Source organism: Heptranchias perlo, chromosome 7, assembly GCF_035084215.1.
Source record: "Heptranchias perlo isolate sHepPer1 chromosome 7, sHepPer1.hap1, whole genome shotgun sequence".
Taxonomy (NCBI): Eukaryota; Metazoa; Chordata; class Chondrichthyes; order Hexanchiformes; family Hexanchidae; genus Heptranchias; species Heptranchias perlo.
The window spans coordinates 42,383,846-42,407,012 of NC_090331.1; the positions used below are offsets into that span (position 1 = coordinate 42,383,846).

The 23,167-nt window shown below is 43.0% G+C and overlaps 1 protein-coding gene across 6 annotated transcripts in view; it reads left to right on the forward strand.

Annotated features, from left to right (window-relative positions):
- LOC137323649 (RNA-binding motif, single-stranded-interacting protein 1-like) overlaps positions 1–23,167 on the forward strand; it is a 506,296-nt gene that overhangs the window by 237,262 nt on the left and 245,867 nt on the right. The window lies entirely within an intron of this gene.

Consider the following 23,167-nt stretch of genomic DNA (forward strand, 5'->3'; position numbering starts at 1 on the left):
AGACTCAGAATGGAGTCTTCATTCTGGGACTTGTAGTCTATGGAATGTTTGTGGAATGACGCTCATGTAATTCTGGTTAAAACTTACTGTTAAAATTGCTGATAGCTGTCAGTGATAGCTGTAGAAAGCTCAATGAACTCAAGTCCCAGGCACCTGAAAAGGGAGCAGATTTTGACACAAAACATCATTGGAGAGATTCCAAACATACAAATTGCAACTGTATGGGTAAACTTAATGATTTTGTTGTGAAGCATGTGTTTTATTTGTGTTTTTTATGTTACAAACTTTATTTCGGGTACTATGTCCTCTGGTTATTGACAAAAGTGGCAGCTAAAAGGATTTTCTACAAAATATTTTGATTGATTTTGTCGGCCTCTTTTATAATTTCTTGCTAATTGTTTTATTTGTAGCGGTTTGCTGATTTGTAGCTTTTAATTGATAGTTTTGATACCCACTTGGTACTTGTTCATTGGTAGATTTGTTTGTTCAGTTTGCGATTTTGTTGCTTTTTCATAAATACAAGTATGAGCCAATCAGGTGTAAGTGTGACACATATTTTGCATATGAGACATTTGAGCTGGATGTGCCTGCTCACTGCAAGTGAGGGTGGAAAATGGAATGCAGCTTCAGCTGCTATTTAAAAGAATGCACAAATTGTTGCAAGGAAGGAGAAATGGCTGAAGGAGTAAGCAGATCAGGTCCATTCTTCGATGCATGTTTAGAGCTTCTCCTTTAACTGGCAACGTAAGGTTGCCCTTTTTGGCATCCAAGAACACCCATCCCTCAGAAGAAATGTGCCAGTTGCTTGGCATAATGTGGACATCGGGTTAAATGTCATCTCCAACATCCAAATGTGGATGAGGAAAAAGATCAAAAGCTTCAGAAAGTCTGCCTATGTAAGGGTAGCCAACATTGTCTTTTTACTTGATATAGTGCAATGTATGCAGACAGCTAGCAGTTTCCTTTCATCCAGATACATCCAAACTTAGGGTCCAAGCTATGCAGCTCCATGTCCCAGAAAACAGCTCTTTGCAAGATTCAGATCTATACTGCAGTAGGACATACTTTATTACTGTGACTGTTGCAACTAGACTATTTTAATAAAAATTTCCCCACAAATCAAGTTCACCAAACTTGGGCAAAAGAACTGCAAGAAAAAACTGACAAAAATAACATTAAAATCAGACCTCATAGCTGCCAAACCCCGAGGTTTCCTCTACTATTGTCAGACGATAAAGAATCAACCAGTAAACATCTCACTGCCCAATTGCTACCAAATCCCAGGTTTCCCTTCCACAGTACTGTCGTGCCCCAGAAATATTCACCAATGCTGCCAAAACTCAACCAATCCTCACAACTCCTGCTAAACTCCACAACTGCAAAACCCCACATACCTATCCCCAATGTGCTACACGTTGTCTACTATCTTCCTACAAACCATGGACATAAAAAATTTGAGGTAAAAACTAAATATGTAACTGAAGGTACATATAATTATGGCCCAGTCTCACTACTCCCACTACAAAAATGATCCAAAATTATTGCCTGTAAGATTTATGCCCATTCACTATGTTGCCGTTAGCCGTGAGAAATTCCCCATGAATGAGGCTCCCACCCGGCCCTGTGCTCCCCTCGTGTCCCCTAAAAATGATCAGACCTCCCTGCTCTGGCATGGTCCCGAACCTCCCCACTCCATATCAACCTCCTTTTGCACCGTCGGTGTTGACTTCCACTCAGGCTGTCCATCTCTCCCTGCCCTATAAATGATCTTCAAACAGGTTGGATAACTCAACTGATGGCATTGGAAGTTTCAGAAGAGGATTAATGTTTCAAAGGAGGGTCAACTTTGGCCTCAGAACCGGTGCCATGCTCTCCCAAAGGTTGCCCTGTTCCCTGCTAGTTCCTCGCATTTCTATTCAAATTTTTGGGGAAGTCTTTTAGGGAATTCCATCTCTACAGTTCAAAAGCCAGTTCCTGATTACAGCAAGGAACAGGCTTTTAAACTACAGGGATTCCTTTAAAGGCTCCCCCTTGCCTTTCAATTTTTACCAGGATGGAAGCTGTTTATTCCTTTCCTTTTTAAATTTAAATTTTGTTACAGCCATTGAACTCTGCTCCTTCGAGAGGAATAAAATAATCCTGAGAGCAACCTGTTTTCCAATACTTTGAGTCTGAGATATCTAATGATTGATAGAACTTGGCAAGATCCTCAGGGTGACAGAACTCAGAGCAGTGAATCTGCAGAAGGGAATTGGGGCAGAAGCAGCAGCAGGAGGAGTTGGGTGCTGCCCACAGAGTGGCGACAGTATAGCAGGCAGTACTAGGTGCTCCCCACAGAATCGAGTCAGCAGTACCAGGTAGCGTGGGGTACCTGTGGTGGCCACTATCCGCTACATTCAGAAGCAGCAGCCTTAGTGGCAAGCCAGGCAGGGAGAAGAAGCAACCAAATCAGGAAGAGAAGCAGCACAACGTGAGCACTCTGTGGGGATAAATCCAGTGGCAAGCACTATGGTCATTTCACATCTGACACCTACAAAATTTTCTTCCAGAGAAGTTAATATGACTTCCAATAAAATTTGCTCAGTAATTTGATCACAGCTGTAGACTGCAGCTATGGAGAAGAGGCTGCAGTTGGGGATCAACAGGCTCTACAGCACCACCTGGTGGTGTGACAGGGAGCCCCCAAGATCAATTTGAATTTTTCAGGTCAAACTGGGTTTGACTGCTGTATAATGGAACCAATGTGGTGTCATGGAAGAGAAAGGAAGGGAAAGGAGGAGGAGGAAGCAAATAGGAAGGGAGGAGGAGAGGAGTCGGGGTGGGGGGGTGGTTGCGGTGGGGGTGGTGGAGGAGGAGGAGGAGGAGGAGGTAAAGGGGGAAGAGAAGAAAATGGGAGGGAATGGAGAAGAGAGGGGACAGCAGAGGTGAGAGGAGAAGAAGGGGAGTGCTGAGAAAGGAGGATTAAGATAACGGGAGGTGGAAGGATTGAGGCATGTAGTGACCAGCCATCAGAAGAGGAGAAATACAGCTAGTGGGGCGGGGAAGTGGGGAAGAGCGGAGAATGCAGTCCAGCGGAGGGAAATGAAGCAGTACAGGGGTAACCTGTGAGGGGCAACTGCAGCCAGTGGGAGGTTAGGGGGGTGGAGTCGGGGGAGGGATATCCAGAGAAATTGAAGAATAGGTGTGTAAAACAGAGATCCAGTCCAGAGCATAAGGGAGTTTCATTGTTAGACTCCTGGGTTCCGCTACCATGCTAGTAGATGTAGGCCTGTGGGAGCCAATTTTCATAAGAAGCAGGCAACCAGACTGCTTGAGGGAGTGGCTGACGCCACTGAACAAGAGAAGATATCTGTGGCAGGCCCAAATTCAGGCTGAGGGGACAGGCAGGTGACCAGTTTTTTGGTTCAGGAATGTAGGCCAAATGGTCTACTCTTATTCCTATCAATCCTGCTAGCCCATGTTTTGTTCGCTCATGGCAGCTCCTTTTCATCGCAATTCATTGCTTTGTTTCTGTATTCTTCGATGTGCATACTTAATAAGTATCTGTTTCTCTTCTAAACAACTCAATTGACTTTGTATCTATGAGCTTTTTATATTCGTTCATGGGATGTGGGCATCACTGGCAAGGCCAGCATTTATTGCCCATCCCTAATTGCCCTTGAGAAGGTGGTGGTGAGCCGCTTCTTGAACTGCTGCAGTCCGTGTGGTGAAGGTTCTCCCACAGTGCTGCTGGGTAGGGAGTTCCAGGATTTTGACCCAGCAACGATGAAGGAACGGCGATATATTTCCAAGTCGGGATGGTGTGTGACTTGGAGGGGAACGTGCAGGTGGTGTTGTTCCCATGTGCCTGCTGCCCTTGTCCTTCTAGGTGGTAGAGGTCGCGGTATAGGGAGGTGCTGTCGAAGAAGCCTTGGCTTGTTGCTGCAGTGCATTCTGTGGATGGTACACACTGCAGCCACTGTGCGCCGGTGGTGGAGGGAGTGAATGTTTAGGGTGGTGGATGGGGTGCCAATCAAGCGGGCTGCTTTGTCCTGGATGGTGTTGAGCTTCTTGAGTGTTGTTGGAGCTGCACTCATCCAGGCAAGTGGAGAGTATTCCATCATACTTCTGACTTGCACCTTGTCGATGGCGGAAAGAGTCAGGAGGTGAGTCACTCGCCGCAGAATACCCAGCCTCTGACTTGCTCTTGTAGCCACAGTATTTATGTGGCTGGTCCAGTTAAGTTTCTGGTCAATGGTGACCCCCAGGATGTTGATGGTGGGGGATTCGGCGATGGTAATGCAGTTGAATGTCAGGGGAGGTGGTTAGATTCTCTCTTGTTGGAGATGGTCATTTACTGGCACTTGTCTGGCTCAAATGTTACTTGCCACTTATCAACCCAAACGTGGATGTTGTCCAGGTCTTGCTGCATGTGGGCACGGACTGATTCATTATCTGAGGGGTTGTGAATGGAACTGAACACTGTGCAATCATCAGCAAACATCCCCATTTCTGATCTTATGATGGAGGGAAGGACATTGATGAAGCAGCTGAAGATGGTTGGGCCTAGGACACTGCCCTGAGGAACTCCTGCAGCAATGTCCTGGGGCTGAGATCATTGGCCTCCAATAACCATTATCATCTTCCTTTGTGCTAGGTATGACACCAGCCACTGGAAAGTTTTCCCCCTGATTCCCATTGACTTCAATTTAACTAGGGCTCCTTGGTGTCACACTCGGTCAAATGCTGCCTTGATGTCAAGGGCAGTTACTCTCACCTCACCTCTGGAATTCAGCTGTTTTGTCCATGTTTGGACCAAGGCTGTAATGAGGTCTGGAGCCGAGTGGTCCTGGTGGAACCTAAACTGAGCATCGGTGAGCAGGTTATTGGTGAGTAAGTGCTGCTTGATAGCACTGTCGACGACACCTTCCATCACTTTGCTGATGTTTGAGAGTAGACTGATGGGGCGGTAATTGGCCGGATTAGATTTGTCCTGGTTTTTGTGGACAGGACATACCTGGGCAATTTTCCACATTGTCGGGTAGATGCCAGTGTTGTAGCTGTACTGGAACAGTTTGGCTAGAGGCGCGGCTAGTTCTGGACCACAAGCCTTCAGCACTACAGCCGGGGTGTTGTCGGGGCCCATAGCCTTTGTTGTATCCAGTGCACTCAGCTGTTTCTTGATATCACGTGGAGTGAATCGAATTGGCTGAAGACTGGCTACTGTGATGGTGGGGATATCGGGAGGAGGCCGAGATGGATCATCTACTCTGCACTTCTGGCTGACTATCTCTGCTCAGCTTCCATGGCAGTGTATTGCAAACTTCACAACTCTTTGTGTGAAGTTTTTTTTTCCTGGATTCACTTTCAACTAACTTTTCTTAAATTCTAACGTTATGTCTCCTTGTTCTGTATTTACCTACCAGTGGAAAGAGTCATTCCCCATCTACCCTGTCAATTCCTTTCATTATTTTAAACACCTCAATCAGATCGTCTCCAAAGAATATAATTCAAATTTACCATGTCAACCATCATAGTTCGACCCCTTCATCCCTATTATTCTCGAGAATTCTTACTGGACTTTCTCCACAGCCATCTTTCCTAAGATGAAGCGCCTTAAACTAATCACAATATTCCAAATATAGTCTGACCAATGCGGTCTGCTTTGCAGTAGCAGTTCTCTGCTTTTATATTCTATATCTCTTGTGATGAAACCCAGCATCTCATTTGCCTTTTTAAAACATTTTTTGCACCCACAAACTCGTTCATACAAGTGAATTCCTAAATTCCTTTGTTTGTTTATTCCCCCCAAGGTTCCCCATATAGATTGTACACCCATCTGCCATTCTTGTGTCCAAAAGTAATACAATTTACTTGAAATTGTCATTATTCTGCTTACTCACAACCTTTGTCTTACAATTTTCTGCTTTCTTCTTAATAATTCATTATATTTCCTGGCTTAGTATCATCTGTAAATTTGGACATACTCTTCTCTATTCCCAAATCCAAGCCATTTATGTTGTGTGAAAAGCTGAGGTTCTTGGGTTCAACCAATTGTGACTACTTGCAAATTTGAGAGTGTACTATTTCTCCCAACACTCTTGCCTCCCACTTTCCAACCAGTTTCCACAAGATTGCCTTAATTTTAGCAAGCATTCTTTTGTGGAACTGTATCAAATGCTTTCTGAAAATCCATATATGTGATACCTATTGATCTTCCTCTATCTACCATCTCAGTGGCTGTTGAAGAACTTTGCTAGGTTAGTTAGACATAATTTTGGTGCTTTCCACTCCTGTCCATTAAAACGAATGGAGGGAAATCTCAGATTGGTGTTGCAGAAGTGAAAAACCCCATCCAACCCATACTTAATAAAACAATGCTGACTCTCTCTAATCAGTTAATACTTCTCCTAGTGCTGACTTACTCTGTCCCTGATGATAGATTCTAGCAACTTTTCCACTACTGCTGTTAAACTCACTGGTCTGTAGTTCCTTGCTTTGTCCTTTCTTCCTTTTTTGAATAAGCATGTGACGTCGCTGCCTTCCAATCCTCCAGGATTATCCCAAAATCCTGTCAGCTTTAGAATGTTATAACTGTGACAAAAATTAAGTATTTTTGCTCATGATGTATCGTGGCATTGGCTTCTTTCTTTGTCATAATACATGATGCAAATTCACTCAAATTTACAGTAGATATTCTCTCATGTTCTGCATTGCTGGTTATTCCCAAATGTGGATCTCATGTCCCCTATGATCTGGAGTAATACTTTCCTACTCAATTTCTAGTTAAATGATAACGTGACCCAGGGATTGTAACGTTAGACCCCTCAATGTGTGTACTGGATGCTGTGATCTCGCATGTGTGTTCTCTCTTTTCGGAAAGTGGACTGAAAAGCACTCCATTGTGACGAGGCCAATTGTAAACCAACCAACTGATTTATTTTACATAAATTTAGTGAATGAGTAGAATACAGTTTTCCAGTGAAATATATCTATTTCCTGCCGTTCTTTGTCCTGTAAAGCAATAAAAATGCACAACTCTGCCTCTGCTATAGGATAAATTCACTTACTAGTGAACTAACTGGCACCAACCTTTTCTCTTGCAGGCCATAACTGTTCCTAACTTCAGCCTGGAGCATGTCAGGCTCCATGCCTGACTAGAGAACAAGCGATCACTGCATCTTTGATTATCCGAGACTGCCTTGAGACCAAGTGAGCGAGCGAGCAGCAGAGTCTTCTGACCCCTCCCTCAACTCTGTTTGACAAACATTGGGCCACCAAACTGCCAATCAAGATTCCTACCTTGAATGAACCAATCCCCACTCCCCCCCACCCCACCCCCCCCCCACCCCCAGCCAAAGCTTGGTGTGGGTGCTCATGGTGCTTGCATTGTCTGTCCAGCTAAACCCCCTACCCCCCACCACATGTATCAGAATGGAAACTCATTCTGTCGTAATGGCATGAAATACCTAGGACCCTACGACTAGCTCTTAACAAGCAATGTTATCTCAAGACTCATGCAATATGCAACATTAAACAGTCTATAGCAGCTGGCCCAGCTGCTATTCCACCTAGGACCCAATCTAAACAATGTTCTCATTAGCATGAGTATCTATGGGAGTTGAACCTTTGTAAGCTTACTCTAACTTCATTACAAGACAATAACATAAACAAAAATCCCTTTTGGGCTAAATTGGAAAAGAAATCTCAAAATGTTACAGCGCACATGAAGTTAATTCACAGAAAATGACCTAACTTATTTGGATATAAAAAAGCTTCAGAACATAGACATTTCAGCTGGTCAGGGAACTGAGGAAGAGGTCATGCCATTCAAATTTAAATGCAAGCATACAGTAAGGACTCTATTCCATTCTCCCAGTTTGTCCATCTCCATTGCATCTGTTCTGACGATGCCACCTTCCACACCAGTGCTTCCGATATGTCTTTTTCCCCAACCGAGGATCTCCCTCCACTGTAGTTGAAAGGGCCCTTAACCGTGTCCATCCCATTTCCCTCACTTCTGCCCTCACCCCTTCCCGTCCCTCCCAGAATCATGACAGGGCCTCCCTTGTCCTCACCTTCCACCCCACCAGCCTCCACATTCAAAGTATCATCCTCTGCCATTTCCGCCACCTCCAGCGCGATTCCACCACCTAACAACATCTTCCCCTCCCCTTTCAGCATTCCGAAGGGACCGCACCCTCCGTGACACCCTGGTCCACTCTTCCATCACCCCCAACACCCGCTGTCCTCCCCACGGCACCTTCCTGTGCGAGCGCAGGAGATACAACACCTGCCCTTTCACCTCCTCCCTTCCCACTGTCCAGGGCCCCAAACACTCCTTCCAGGTGAAACAGCGATTTACTTTCAGTTTAGTATATTGTATTCACTGCTCACTATGTGGTCTCCTCTACATTGGGGAGACCAAACGCAGATTGGGTGATCGCTTTGCTGAACACCTCCACTCAGTCTGCAATCGTGACCCTGAACTTCTAGTCGCTTGCCGTTTTAATTCCCCGTCCCACACCCACTCTGACCTTTCTGTCCTCTGCCTCTTACAGTGTTCCAATGAAGCTTGAGGAACAGTACCTCATCTTTTGATTAGGCACTTTACAACCTCTTGAACTCAACACTGATTTCAACAACTTCAGATCATAACCACTGCTCCCATTTTTTTGGACTGCAGGTGCTGGTAATGGTTCTGATGTTGCCATTTACAGCTCTTCTAGAGCCATCTTTTGTTTCTTTGCTTGTCCCATTACCACTCTCCTTCCTTGCACCATTGTCCCTTTTTATTATTTATTCACTCCAGCCCTCCACCCTATCACAGACCTTCTGTTTTCTTCTTTCCTTCCTCCCGCTCCACCTTTGCCTTGCTCTGTACTTGCTTAAAAACTGTTAAATCTTTAACTTCTTCCACCTCTAATGAAAGTTCCTCAACCTGAAACGTTAACTTTGTTTCTTTTTCCACAGATGCTGCCTGACTTGCTGAGTATTTCCAGCATTTTCTGTTTTTATTTCAAGCATCTTGTGGGTTTTATTCAAATACATATTTTGACAGCTTGTTTTGAGTTTTAGACCACGTTTACATTTCCTTTGTCCCATTCATATATTGAAAAGTATTTCTCACCATGTCAGCTTAGCTGATCATTTATCTCATTGCAGTTTGTGAGGCCTTGCTCTGTCCAAATTAGCTGCTGCGTTTGTCTACGTAACAGTGACTACACTGAAAAGTAATTAATTGGCTGTGAATCACTTAAAGGCATCCTGAGGATATGAAAAGTGCTATATAAATGCAAGTGCATTCTTTCTCGTTCAAACTGGGTAGTTCATGTCAAGCCATCAGAGACTTATAGGTAGGGCAGAGAATCTCATCAATATTTTATTATAGACTTATTTCACAATTTAGAAAAAGAATTCTTGGATTTTTCCTCCTGTATTTTTCGCATGGCCTCTTCATGGTCCATGATGCCAGCTGAGGTTGTTAGAATGAGGTACCCAAACTGACGGGAAGGTAGTCGACCATTTTGCCATCTTTCTAGATCCTTGAACATCAAATCTGGGGCTAATGACACCACACTTGTTCGGTTTACCTGTGAGATTAACAACACTTTTTCCACCTCTGTGGTCATCGATAATCTCAAACTCTCCAATGTAGCCATGCTTCATCATTACAGTCAGGAATCTCTCAATCACTTCAGTCACTGACAAACAACCACCATAAATGTTAATATTCTGAGGCCTTCTATCCTGCTACAAATTACCTAGATATTGGACAAACCAAAGCACACATTGGGCATAGGGAGTGAGGGCTCACATATGAGAGTGGTTTAAGATGCCAAACTTGACAAAAATGTATTGATGAATCCCCAATTTTTTGGTGGCTTCAGATGGAAACCATCTGGGCCTGGATTATTTGTTTAGCTTCAGTGCCATTATTTTATCCATGACAGTTTATTTTTTCCATATTAATGCCTTTAAGCTTTGTCTCCTTAACTAATCTGTAGTCTTGCCACTAGTATCATATCCTCTTTCTCAGCTGTAAAGGCCAAAGTATTCATTTAGAAATTCCAGTGTGTCGTTACCCTCTGCTAGTGTAATACCTAAATATGTTCTTAATATGCCCACCTCTTTTTACCACACTCTCTTTTTGATGTACTGATAAAAGCCATTGCTACTACTACTGGTACCATCTGCAAAGTTTTTTCACTGCTTCTGTGCACTTTTTGTTATTATTCTTTTGTTGCTTTTTATAATCCTCATCAGCCAACTAATAGGAAGGGCGATCTGGTGCGTCATAAATGGCATTTCCTCTTCCCTGCTCAGAAATAGTTGCTACATCCGGCCTCATCCTGCTTTGAGCAGCACTTAGAGATAGCTTCCTAAAACAGCATGTCTTCCATCCAACAACAGAGCAGGTGATACTCAACTTTTATGATTGCAAATCAAAAATAGTTGACAAACTGGTAGTAAGGGAGCATCTTGGGAATGGTGATCATAATATGACTAAATTGATAATGAAAGTGGAAAATTATACTGAGTATTGCAGTTGTGAACACCACTGCACAATACAATGTTATATCATCGCCAAACTGTCTTGCATTAACCAGTTCAGATTGAATGAATTTAATTTACTAACCCTCAATTAGGTTATCCTAAGCTGCTGAGTGAATTAATTAACTCTTTCTAGCCAAATCATCAAGGAAGAAGTCAGACCACAAGTTGTGCACTAAACACTATTTATTGGTTACAGATCACAACTGGAAGTTGGGTACACAAATGCTTAAAAGACATATAATCAGAGTTACGTAGCAGCTGAGTAGGTAATCATTAATGGACAGAGTTACTTAACATGAATAGCAAAAGTTACATAGGTAATTCAGTATATCACTGTAAAATCAGTGCTAACAAATGTTGAGTATTAACTATAACAGTGATCAGAGTTTGCGGTTATAAATCGGTGCGATTACTTTAATAATAATTCGTTAGATAGCTGATAAGCTAACAGCTTTGAATAGCCAGTCTATGTTTGGGATTAACAACGTTCAGAGCTTACATGAGTTCATCCTCACAAACGGCGTGGTTGATTGAATCTCCTTCCTTCCATGGGACATAGGCATTAGCTTCTGGAGTGTTGAGTCAACAAACTCCTTCACAGTAGGGTTATTTGTTTCACTTGGATCTTCTGTTCCAATTGAACCTACCTTACATATGAATGACTATATCTAAACTGGCTTCCCTCTCACCTTTCTTGATCTCAGACTATTTGCAATTAAATGACACTTTTAGCTCTGCCTGTAATAGGCTAGTGCAGCCACAATTTATCTTCTAACCTCTGACACTCTATCCTTAAAGATACCTTGCACTGGTAAGGATACGTCTTAGACCCGCTAGGTAAAAGTTCTTACAGAAGAAGAATAAAGGAAATAAAAGTCTCCTGATTCACACAGAGACTAAGAAAGACTGCTCCTTCTACCAAAGACAAAGAAAAACTCTGCTTCTGAAGGACCCATGTTTCAGAAGGGCTTGCCCTTTTTGTGCCAATCATCCCCAACAACTCAGTACTGAGGCATGGATCTCCCAGACAAGGTGTACTCCACTTTTGCAACCCATCTTACCTTTCAGCCTTGCTTTTACTAAAGGGACCCACACAAATATAAGGGGTTGTGACCTCGTATGGCTCACTAACTGCTTCTTCCTTCGATCTGAGTGAAGGAAAATGACTTTACGACTTGATTGCTTAAATGCCTGTAATTAATGTTTTGAAGCCTGTATTAACTATTCATTTCCCATACACTTAGTTCAACAACTGAATTCCATATTTTATAGGCATCCTCAGGCAGTTTACAAATCTTGAAAGCAACCCCTCAGGTAATTTTACAGTGCACTGTTCCTACAGTATTGAGTGGCCAAGGGCCTGGCCTATGCTGATTGTTGTCAGGAAAGATTGACATACTGGCTGATCCCCAAAAACAGTGACAATTATTGTGAAATGCTAATGGTTGGCACTTATGGTGAGAAGAGCACCAGTTGTCACCACAAATGCTTATGTTTAAGCAGCAGCCCACAAATTGTGAGGGAGAGGGACGAATTGGATAGCTCTTTCAAAAACCTGCACAGGCATGATGAGCCAAATAGCCTTCTATGTAATATTCTATGATTCTAAGGTTGCGAACAGTTTGGTTCAGCCTGAGATAGTGGCTGGGAAAGACAATGGAGTTGGTGGTGAGCGTATGGAGTTTGTGGCAGGGGCCGAAGACCATGGTTTTGGCCTTCCCAATGTTCAGGTGGAGGAAACTGTGGCTCATCCAAGACTGGATGAGAGATAAGCATTCTGACAACACAGAGGCAGTGGAGGGGCCAAGAGGCAGCAGTTGGAAAGCTGATCCTCTATCTCAATACCATATTCCCGCTCTCTCCCCACGCCCCTTGATGCCTTCTGTGTCTAGAAATCTATCTATTTCCTTCTTAAATATATTCAGTGACTTGACCTCCACAGCCTTCTGTGGTAGAAAACTCCATAGATTCACCACCTTCTGAGTGAAGAAATTTCTCCTCATCTCAGTCCTAAATGTCCTATCCCATATCCTGAGACTGTGACCCCTCATTCTGGACACCCCAGCCAGGGGAAACATCTTCCCTGCATACAGTTTGTCTAGCCCTGTCAAAATTTTATATGTTTCAATGAGATCCCCTCTCATTCTTCTAAACTCGAGTGAATACAGGCCGAGTCGACCCAATCTCTTCTCATTCCTGCCATCCCAGGAATCAGTCTGGTGAACCTTCGCTGCATTCCCTCCATGGCAAGGACATCCTTCCTCAGATAAGGAGACCAAAACTGCATACAATACTCCAGGTATGGTTTCACCAAGGCCCTGTAAAACTGCAGTAAGACATCCTTGCTCCTGTACTCAAATCCTCTTGCAATGCAGGCCAACATACCATTTGCCTTCCTAACTGCTTGCTGCACCTGCATGTTTGCTTTCAGTGACTGGTGTACAAGGACATCCAGGTCCCTTTGAACATCAACATTTCCCAGTCTATCACCATTTAAATAATACTCTGCCTTTCTGTTTTTCCTTCCAAAGTGGATAACTTCACATTTATCCATATTATACTGCATTTGCCATATATTTGCCCACTCACTCAACTTGTCTAAATCGATGACTAATTCCATGATGTCACAGTTCTTTTAAGTTTCATTTCATGTTTTTTTTCTGCTGTAGAAACATTCCTTATTGGTATTGATTTATTTTATGAAAAAACAAAGAACACTTTTAAAAAAAAATGTTGAGTGTAATTTTTACCTTGATGTACTATGTTTTTCTGAAGTAATGGTGAATGTGATGTGCTGCTGTGCTATCCATTTGTGATATTTCCACTAATGCACTGTGATCTTCCAGTGTTGGAGAAGCTGGTGCAGAAGCTTTTGGAGAGATCTCCTAAGGTCCTTTGTAATTCCACTGGCCATTTCTACTACACATTGCAGTCCTAGATGGTCCTGCATGTGTGGTAGGAATGGACTGTTCTGTTCTGGCTGTGGTGGGCTGCATGGTTTATGGAACTGTTTCAGCCATTAGTGAGAGGCATATAATAGAAAGTTGCTGGTGACGGTCTGTCCTGTGTTATTGCATGCAAACTGCCATTGGAAGACAAGTCATCAAGTTGCCAGCTGATCTGGAAGAGCATGGAATCTACTTAGACTGAGTTTTTGAAATCCTTCATGATGGTTGTCTTCAAGAGCTTTGAAACCAGCTGTTATCATGTCTTGGATTTCAGACCCCAGTGCCTCCATGAGTAATAACATTTTTAGAAATGTTGATACTGTGATTACATTCTACAGCAATTGCGCTTGCTCATCACTCCTATCCTCATGACCTACATTGGCTCTAATTCCCTCAATGCCTCAATTTTAAAATTCTCATCCATGTCTTTATATCTGTTTCAGCCCGACAACACCCCCTCTTCCCGTATTCTCCATTCTTCTGATTCCAGTCTTCGGTGCATCCCTATCTCCCTTCACCCCACAATTGGCAGCCATGCATCTGGAATTCCTTCCCTAAATCACTCTGTTCCTCCACCTTCCTCTTCTCCTTTAAGACCCTCCTTAAAATCCATCTTTTTAACCAAGTTTTTTGTCACCCTACCTTATGCCTCAGTGAAGTGCCTTGGGATATTTTTCTTTATTGAGGGCACTATATTAAATACAAATGTTTGTCGTCTCATGATATCGCAAGTACCCTGATTGCTGCCTTTAAGCATTTTAGGGTCTGTTACATACTACACAACAAAAATAATTCGCCACTTTGGATCAAACTTTTTAACAGTAGCATATAAGGGTTTTATGTAGGTGTCATATAAATGGGATCCTGCATTTGACATTGATGGCTGCTGCATTTATTCTGCACATAAGAAACCTGTATATTAGTGGCACAGCCTTCAGCTGCCTTGGTCCTACTCTGGAACTCCATTCCTAAATCTCAACTTCTTCATCTCTCTCACCACATTTAAAATCCTTCTCAAAACTTATCTCTTCAACCAAGTTTAGGGTTACCCCTCCCAATCTCCTTTCTTGGTTTGGTGTCCATTTCCTTATTTGCAAAGCGCCTTGGGACATTTCTATACATGGACGGTGCTATGCAAATGCAAGCTTTTGTGGACTTCTTTTTCCCACTACTAATTCTCGTTCCCCAGTTGCATCTCCTTGCATTTGGCCGCATTAAATAGTATCTTCCACCTGTCAGCAGTGCACCCCAATCTGTTTAGATCCCTCTGTATTTGTTCCACTTCAGCCTGTCATTTGCTGCCTCCTCACCCCAGTTTAATATCATCAGCAAACTTAGATAGCTTTGTTTTTGTTGATGTTCCAAAGTCATTTATGTACACTGTAAATGGGAGTTGCCTAAGCACTATACCTGAGACACCCCATTAATCACATTCTTCCATTCTGATGCAGCTCCTTAAAATACTGTGGAATTTAATTCTAAGGTTAGAAATTGAGATAGAAACTCTGTCAACATTCAAGATTAGATTGGATAAGTGCATGAAAGGATAAAGGAACAGAGCAAATAAATTTGATTACAGTTATTTGCTCGCATGGAGGGTTAATACAGACTCAAACTGGTTGGGTGGAATGTCCTGTTTCCATGTTGTAATTTCTATGTATTTCTACGTAACTCTTTTACGTGAGTTGCACTGTCTCCTTCATTTGTGGACTGTGATTCAGCAGTTTCGTTCACAGTATCCTATATTGACACATTGTAAGTAAATGTTATTCTGGTTGCATTAGATTGAATTGAATAATTTCAATTTAGTCGCTGGGAAATATGAAAGAAATTTACTCCATTTGAAATACAAATTTAATGCACATAGATCATGCAGACATTTCACCATATTCACTTGTACTCTGTGACATCACAGAAGGTCATGTCAAACTTGGCATCTACGAATGTTTTGTGAGCTATTTGATTTGATCCAATAGTATGCAGCAAATTGTACCGTGTGTCAGTTTTAGTTTGGTAGTTTATTTTTGTGTTGGAATTGTGTTCATTCTTCCAGCACAAGATTTTTAATGCTTTTGGACTTCCAATATAATGCTTTCATTCTTTCCCAGGGTTTCATCACCAATACATCAGTTTGCCTGATAATCTCCTTTTTCTCCATTGGTGGAATTACATAATAGATGACCTTGCAAATCAGCACGTATAACATTTGTGGTGGGTGGATTGGACACAGACCTTATACCTGTGGGACCTTAGTTCAAATTCAGCCAGGAATGATGCGATGAAAGGCTGTAATGGTCCATTGAGAAATGAGTTCTGATAAAGGATCTCTACTTGGAATGTTAATATCTTTTTTTAAATGCTACATATTTCTACCAATTGCAGTTTTTTTCTTTCCGTCAATACTGGGATTTATGTGTATGTTAATAAGGATAATTTTTCTGAAGATTTTTGTCTAGTGTTGCTGCATGATCAGATAGTGCCAGTATAATATATATTCCTTCACTCTGGAGTTGCTCCAGTCTTGTACAAAAAGACCTGCATTAACATAACGTCTTAACACATCTTTTAGAAATGTCTCAAAGGGTTTCAAGTACAATGAATTACTTTAAAGTGCAATGACTACTGTTGTGTAGGCAAATATGGCAACCAGTTTTCTCACAGCAAAATTCCACAAAGAGCAAAGATATGTTTGATCAGTTCATCTGTTTTTGGAGAAATGAATGTTGGCCAGGATGCCTTGCTCTTCTTTGAATGGAGCCATGGGATCTTTAATGCTCATCTTGGCAGACACTTGGTTCCCTCAGTTTCATGTGTCATCCAGAGGAAGACACTTCCAACAATGTAACTTCTTTCCTTTCAAATTCTGGAGCAGGAATGCTGCCAACTGAGCCATGTCTGGGTCTGGTAGCCTAGTGGTTATTCTCTAACAATCTGGAGGTCGAGAGTGCAAACCCCATCACGGCAAGTTGCGAAATTGAATTCGCACAAGAAAAAGTGATTGTGAAAGCTGCAAGATTGCTGTAAAAACCCAATTAGTTCACAAATGCCTACCTGATCTGGCCTACATGTGACTGCAGTCAGACACTACGTGGTTGATTTTTAATGCCTTAAAGGTAACTAGGAGATGGGCAATAAATACTGCCTTGCCAGTGTTCCCCACATCCCAAGAGCAAAAAAAAATGGTGTCATACAGTACCGTAGAAGTTTGAGATATCTTTCTCTTGGTTGGTGGAGTTACAGGTTACTGCTTTCGATTTTGCTATTTTTTTGTTACTGTTTCAAGGTCCTTCTAGATTTTATGAACCTGTATCAGATATTCCACGTTGAATAAATACTTGAATTGGATTGATGCCTGCAGAAGAGATTCTCCGGCAAGATTAGGTGTTTTAAGACCTACTCCTGCTAATCAGATTGGGGGATAGAGTGCCAGGTATCTATAGAAGTAATTATTGTCAGTCTCCTTAGTTGAGGGATCAGGTGCAGCCATTGATCACATAAAGAAGGTTTCCTTCCTTCTGAAGCAAGATATCCCTGAAAAGCCTCACTGCTGCTGAAAGTAAAGTACTCGTGTATATTTCGCAGCATCTCTGAGCCTACATTGATCCGAAGATGTGTATGAGCCATACCAGGATATTGTACATCAACACAAGTGGGAGATGAGATTTGGCCCACAATCTTGCACATTCCATAGGAATCTTGTTTCAGAATCTTGTAGCTGACATCCAGATTTTGGGTTTATATTTCTTCATGCCTAATTTATTCCACTTGTGTTACTTATCTCTTTTTAACACCAGTTAAGATCACTTAATTTCTCTCCTACTTGGTCCTTTGTCCCTAGCACCCCCCCCCCTTTTTTCAGCTGATCGACCTAATGTTTCAGTGTTTGCTGAAATACATTGTGTGAATCACTGACGCATAAGGTGTTATATAAATGCAAATATTATTTGCATTTCTTGATTACTGGGTATCCTGCTGCCCATCGTTCACTTTCTCTCCGACAGCTCACCTAGTTTGTCCAGATGAAACTAAGCACACAAGTGCAGACTTGGGGCAAGCCAGGAGAGCAACTAATACTTTTGAGGGTTTAATGCACTCTAGATCTGTAATAACTTGCAGACCCATCACCTGATGATTTCCCAGTGTGGCTCATAGTCTGGACTCCAGGAGTTCAATAAGTAGAACTTCAGGATGAAGGTAATTATTTTTTTGCTTCCTTCATGACTTTATGTACAAGTTTGGTTAGTATGTGTTTGTTGTAATTGTCTGCATCACACTGGACTGGCTGCAGTTCACATAAGGAGGGAAGAGTCAGAGAGAGATCTGTACAAACATTTCATCCAGTTGATGCCATCTATTTGATTACTGTAGAGTACAGACAAACGATTGAACTTCTGTTGTACATAAGTGGCAATAAAATTTTAATACACAGCAGTAAAGATCAAAAAAACTTGAATAAATTACGACACTGGATGCACAAAAGAAAAGAAAGTATGCATATCTCACAGGAGGAGCCAGCAATCACCTGTGCAGGAATCATATGTCGCTGGAGAGCAGGACTCGATCATAGCTGAGGTTGCTCTGATACTGAGTCCTTGGGCCCGATATTACCATGGCGGCGGGTTCGCGGCGGTGGGGGGGGCGATTGGGCACGTGGGTAACGTGCCCGGTGAAATCAGTCTGCCCCGCGTGCAATCGCAGGCTGATTGGATCCACTTACCTCTTGTTCCGGGTTCCCCACTGCTGAGCTGCGCAACGGGCAGACTGCGCATGCGCAGTAAGGTCTGTCAGCTGGAGGAGCTCTATTTAAAGGGGCAGTCCTCCACTGACTGATGCTGCAAGAAATAGGAAAAATTACAGCATGGAGCAGCCCAGGGGGAAGGCTGCTCCCAGGTTTAATGATGCCTCACTCCAAGTATCATTGGATGGGGTGAGGAGGAGGGGGAGGACAGAGATCTTCCCCCCGGCGGGCGGGAGGAAGCGGCCTGCCTCTACCACCAAGAAGGCCTGGCTCGAGGTGGCAGAGGAAGTCACCTGCACCACCAACATATCGCGCACCTGCATACAGTGCAGGAGGCGCTGCAATGACCTAAGTAGGTCAGCCGAAGTGAGTACACTTACTCATTCCCCTACACTCCGTCTGCCACATCACCGCCCCCACCCCACATCTCCTTCTGCACTGCCAACACTAATCTGTCACATCACCCCTCACACCCACTCAAACCTCATCCTCATCTTACCTGCACTTACTCACCTCGCCAATACTCATCCCACCACTACCACTCAACCCAATCCTCATACAATCTCATGGCTCTGTCTCATACTCACCCTCTCCTGCATCTCTTTCACAGTCAGCCTCACTCAACCTGCCACTACCTGTGCTGCAGCCACAGGGCATGCATCACATATGTGCAGTGGGCAGCGTAAGGCAAACGTGTCATGAGCATGAAGGGGATGCACAAGGGTGTTTGAGGGTTTGTCATGGTTTTTACTTATATTTAATTTCTGACCAACTCACATTAAATATATTGGCACCACTACTGCCACGTCTTTGCGAATCTTGTCTAGTTTGTGCAATAATGCCCTTTCCTGAGGATCACAATGAAGACCCACACCTGATGCCACCCATTGTGTCACTGCAAAGTGGGTGTAGGTGTATTTGCAGGGCTCTTTTGTTCAGACGACTGAGAGACGTCGGCGATGTCCCCGGTTGCACCCTGGAAGGATGCGGAGGAGAAGTTGTTGAGGGCAGTGGTGACTTTGACAGCGACAGGTAAGAAGATGGTGCTCGGGCCAGCCGGGAGCAGCTCGGCATGAAGGAGGCTGCAGATGTCCACGACTACATGTCGAGTGACTCTGAGCCTCCGTGTGCACTGCTGCTCAGAGGTCCAGGAAGCTGAGCCTCGGTCTGTGGACCCTGTGGCGAGGGTAGTGCCCTCTGCGATGCATCTCTCTCTGCCAGGAACTCACCCGATCGCGGGTGCTAAAATGGAGCCCCTTATCTTCGAGTGAGAATTGATGTTGACTGAAGTTTATAACACCGAGGCAAATAGAATTAACTTGCTACTAACTCAGGCATACCTGAGAAGAGTAAATTGGACATTTATTACCACAGCAATAGGTTTGAAGACACCTTAATTCTCCCCTCAATGTTACATGCAATTTACAGCCAGTGACCGAGCCCTGATAACGAGTATAGCGTTCTACGTCAGCTTTGTGTCACTTCAAGCCCTATTTGTCTTTGCAGAAATAAATTCTGAAACATTCACTCTTAACGTAATTCTGTTTGACCAGCTTTCAATCAAATGATGTGTGATACCTGTTTAAATAAAAGAAACTAATTAGTAGTGATGGTTGAATTAAAATAAACCACTTCATGACAGCCGAATATCATATTATCAGGTAGCTTATTTTGTTTTTACAAACCACAACTCCACTTGGCTTTCTCGAGATTTTTACCTGCTCAATTTCAAGCTCTGCTGCAAAGCGATTCCTAATCTAAGGTAAAAGCCCTTTGTTGCCCAGCCATACTTTTTGTATGCTGTGCAATATCAAATAGTGTAGACTATTTATAGTAATAACATTGTCCAATTTGTGTCACATACCTTACTTGTACAACTCTGGAATGTGCCAAAATTGGAGCCAGCATCACCACAGTAAACTGTTTACTTCTGTTCTTTTTCTGACAAGAAACCAATGCATTTGCAGTAAGTTTTCATTTGAGATAGTTGAAAATCAGTTTACAGCTGTTTTGTGTATGCAGCTTTAATAACTGATATATTAAAAAAATGACTTTTATAATGTGTTATAGTCAATGGGTGCTGCTCATGTGAAGCTCAAATAGAAACTACTAAGCAGTTCGGACTTAAGTGCTCTTAAGTATTGTTGTGTCGTCATATTGTGATAGCTGAGTAACAGTGTAATGATGTAATTCTTAGTCCAAAGTGAATATTTTGAACTTAATGTCAACTTGAGATTGAGAGCAGCCTTTGTCAGAAGGCAATGATATCCTACTAACTTTCCTTTGCATTGTAAAATAGTATTTGTATGACACTCAATGCAGCTGAGCGTCTTTTACTGAAGGTGGCTTTGTTTCATCCATTTCACAGCAGGCCTATTTTCAACTTACCTACATTTAAAATCTGTCAACTTCTCCAACAAGGAAACAAGGATTTTCTGATAGTGTGGCAGAAAAAAATTCTAGCTCAAAATATCTCTTAGTCTCATCTCATTTGCAGTTTGTTTTTGAAAGTCACCAAGCTTGTGCCCCATATATATGTTTCATATCACACAATTTCTTTCTGCAGCCCCTTCCAACTTTCTAAATTGATTCAATTCTGAAGAATTATTTTATGGCCCATCGGTGATCAGTAGAAACATTGGGGGTGATTTTAGGAGGCAATTGTGGGTGCGATGGGGGTGGGGGCCTCCGAAAATCGCAGAAATCCCGTTCGTGTTCAGAAGCCGGCTTCAACCTGCCGACTTCCGAGTTTCCCAGGAACCCACATTTGTGCGCGCGGGCAACCCAAAAACGGAAGTCCCGCCGACAATTAAAGCCGACGGGATAAGAACATAAGAGCATAAGAAATAAGAGCAGGAGCAGGAGTAGGCCAATCGGCCCCTCGAGCCTGCTCCGCCATTCAATAAGATCATGGCTGATCTGATCCTAACCTCAAATCTAAATTCATGTCCAATTTTCTGCCCGCTCCCCGTAACCCCTAATTCCCTTTACTTCTAGGAAACTGTCTATTTCTGTTTTAAATTTATTTAATGATGTAGCTTCCACAGCTTCCTGGGGCAGCAAATTCCACAGTGAAGAAGTTTCTCCTCATCTCAGTTTTGAAAGAGCAGCCCCTTATTCTAAGATTATGCCCCCTAGTTCTAGTTTCACCCGTCCTTGGGAACATCCTTACCGCATCCACCCGATCAAGCCCCTTCACAATCTTATATGTTTCAATAAGATCGCCTCTCATTCTTCTGAACTCCAATGAGTAGAGTCCCAATCTACTCAACCTCTCCTCATATGTCCACCCCCTCATCCCCGGGATTAACCGAGTGAACCTTCTTTGTACTGGATGACAGTTAAAGAGCCAAATGTACCTCATTGAGGTACTTAACGCACTTTACCTGTGACAGATTAAGTACTTAGAAAGATTTTTAACTTACCTGGGCGGCTTTCCCACCGCTTCGAAGGGCCGGATCACGGAAGAATAAATTAAATAAAAAACCATAGAAGGAAGTGAAAACACTAAATGAACCTACCTTCACACCCTTGTCCGATGTCTCCCTCTCCTATGTCCCCCTTTTCACCCCAACCCCCCCCCCGGTCTTCCAGTCCAGTGCCGGATCTTCCATTCTCGCCCCCCTCCACCCCCTGTCTTCCAGTCCAGCACCGGATGATGTCTCACTCCATCTCTTTCTCGCGTATCTCCCTCGTGTTGCAGCTCCTGACAGCAGCCAGCCTGTCAATCAGGCTAGCTGCCAGGCGCGAAACCTGGAGAGGACGTTAATCATCATCAATCAACATGCGATCACGTTGGAAATGGTAAGTTTTGTTCATGCGGGTTTGCCACGCGCACCTTCACCACCCCCCCTCATCCCCGCTGCCAACCCGCCACCATTGTAAAATCGAGCCCATTGTCTTGTGCTGAGGGGGATGAGCCATAGATACATCTTCCAATATCCCTAGAGCCAGGAATATCTGCATCTGGTTCCCGGATCTCATTCATAAAGTTTGATGTGCTCGTATGTAATTAGATTTCTCTACCTTCAAAGACCTTGACTAAAAGTAAATTCATTTTTTTTATGACTGATGTAGTTGGTGCCAATGATCTCAGTGCCCTGATTTGTCTTATCACTTGTTTTGTAAAGCCTTCTTCAAGATGTAATCTTACGCATTCTTTTCTTTTTAGATGTACATTATGTGTCTCTAAGGTAAACTTCAGGAATTTCTGTAGAGTAGCCAAGGATACATCTGTAATATCTTTCCACTCTGAGTAAACGCAAACTCTTTAACCCCAATCGGCTACTAGTAAGCTCTTTTCTTGTTTTACATTATTGCAGTGCCATTGATTCCCAAGGTGCAAGTCTCACACGTTCAACAACACGGCAGAATATAAACTTAGTAGCCTGCTAACATTCGATGGCAGCAGAAACTCAGTTTTTCCTGCTTCCTGTATAATGCTTCTCTGAATGGCCTTAAACTGTGTTTTGCATGGTTCACCTTGTCAGAGTGCTTACCTTGTGATATAAAATAGTATCATAACACAAAATAAATGATGAACTAGGCTCGCCATCTGTTCACTGGCCTACAATACAATATTTTTTAAAGGAAAAACTTTAAAAAAGAATTTGAAAAACTTCAATGCAGTCCTAAGACTCTGTAAAAGACCGGGAGGTAAATTTTCATCTTCGCCGCCTGGGTTGTAATCTGGCAGAGCAGCTCTAGAACCAGTCAATGGAATGAAAACCGGGCAGGTTCTGAAATGAATGGCAGGATGCAGAATGTCTCTGTCTTTCAAACGTCCTGCAATGAGCCTACAGGAAAGTAGAAGTACAAGTTAATAGCTAAACATGGAAGGGTGATGTATACAGGTGCCCTTGCCCTCCAAAAAAAACCCCAAAAGTAAGTGACTACATAGCAGTCCCTCATTCAACAACAATTTCTTTCAATTAGTAAGCGCCTT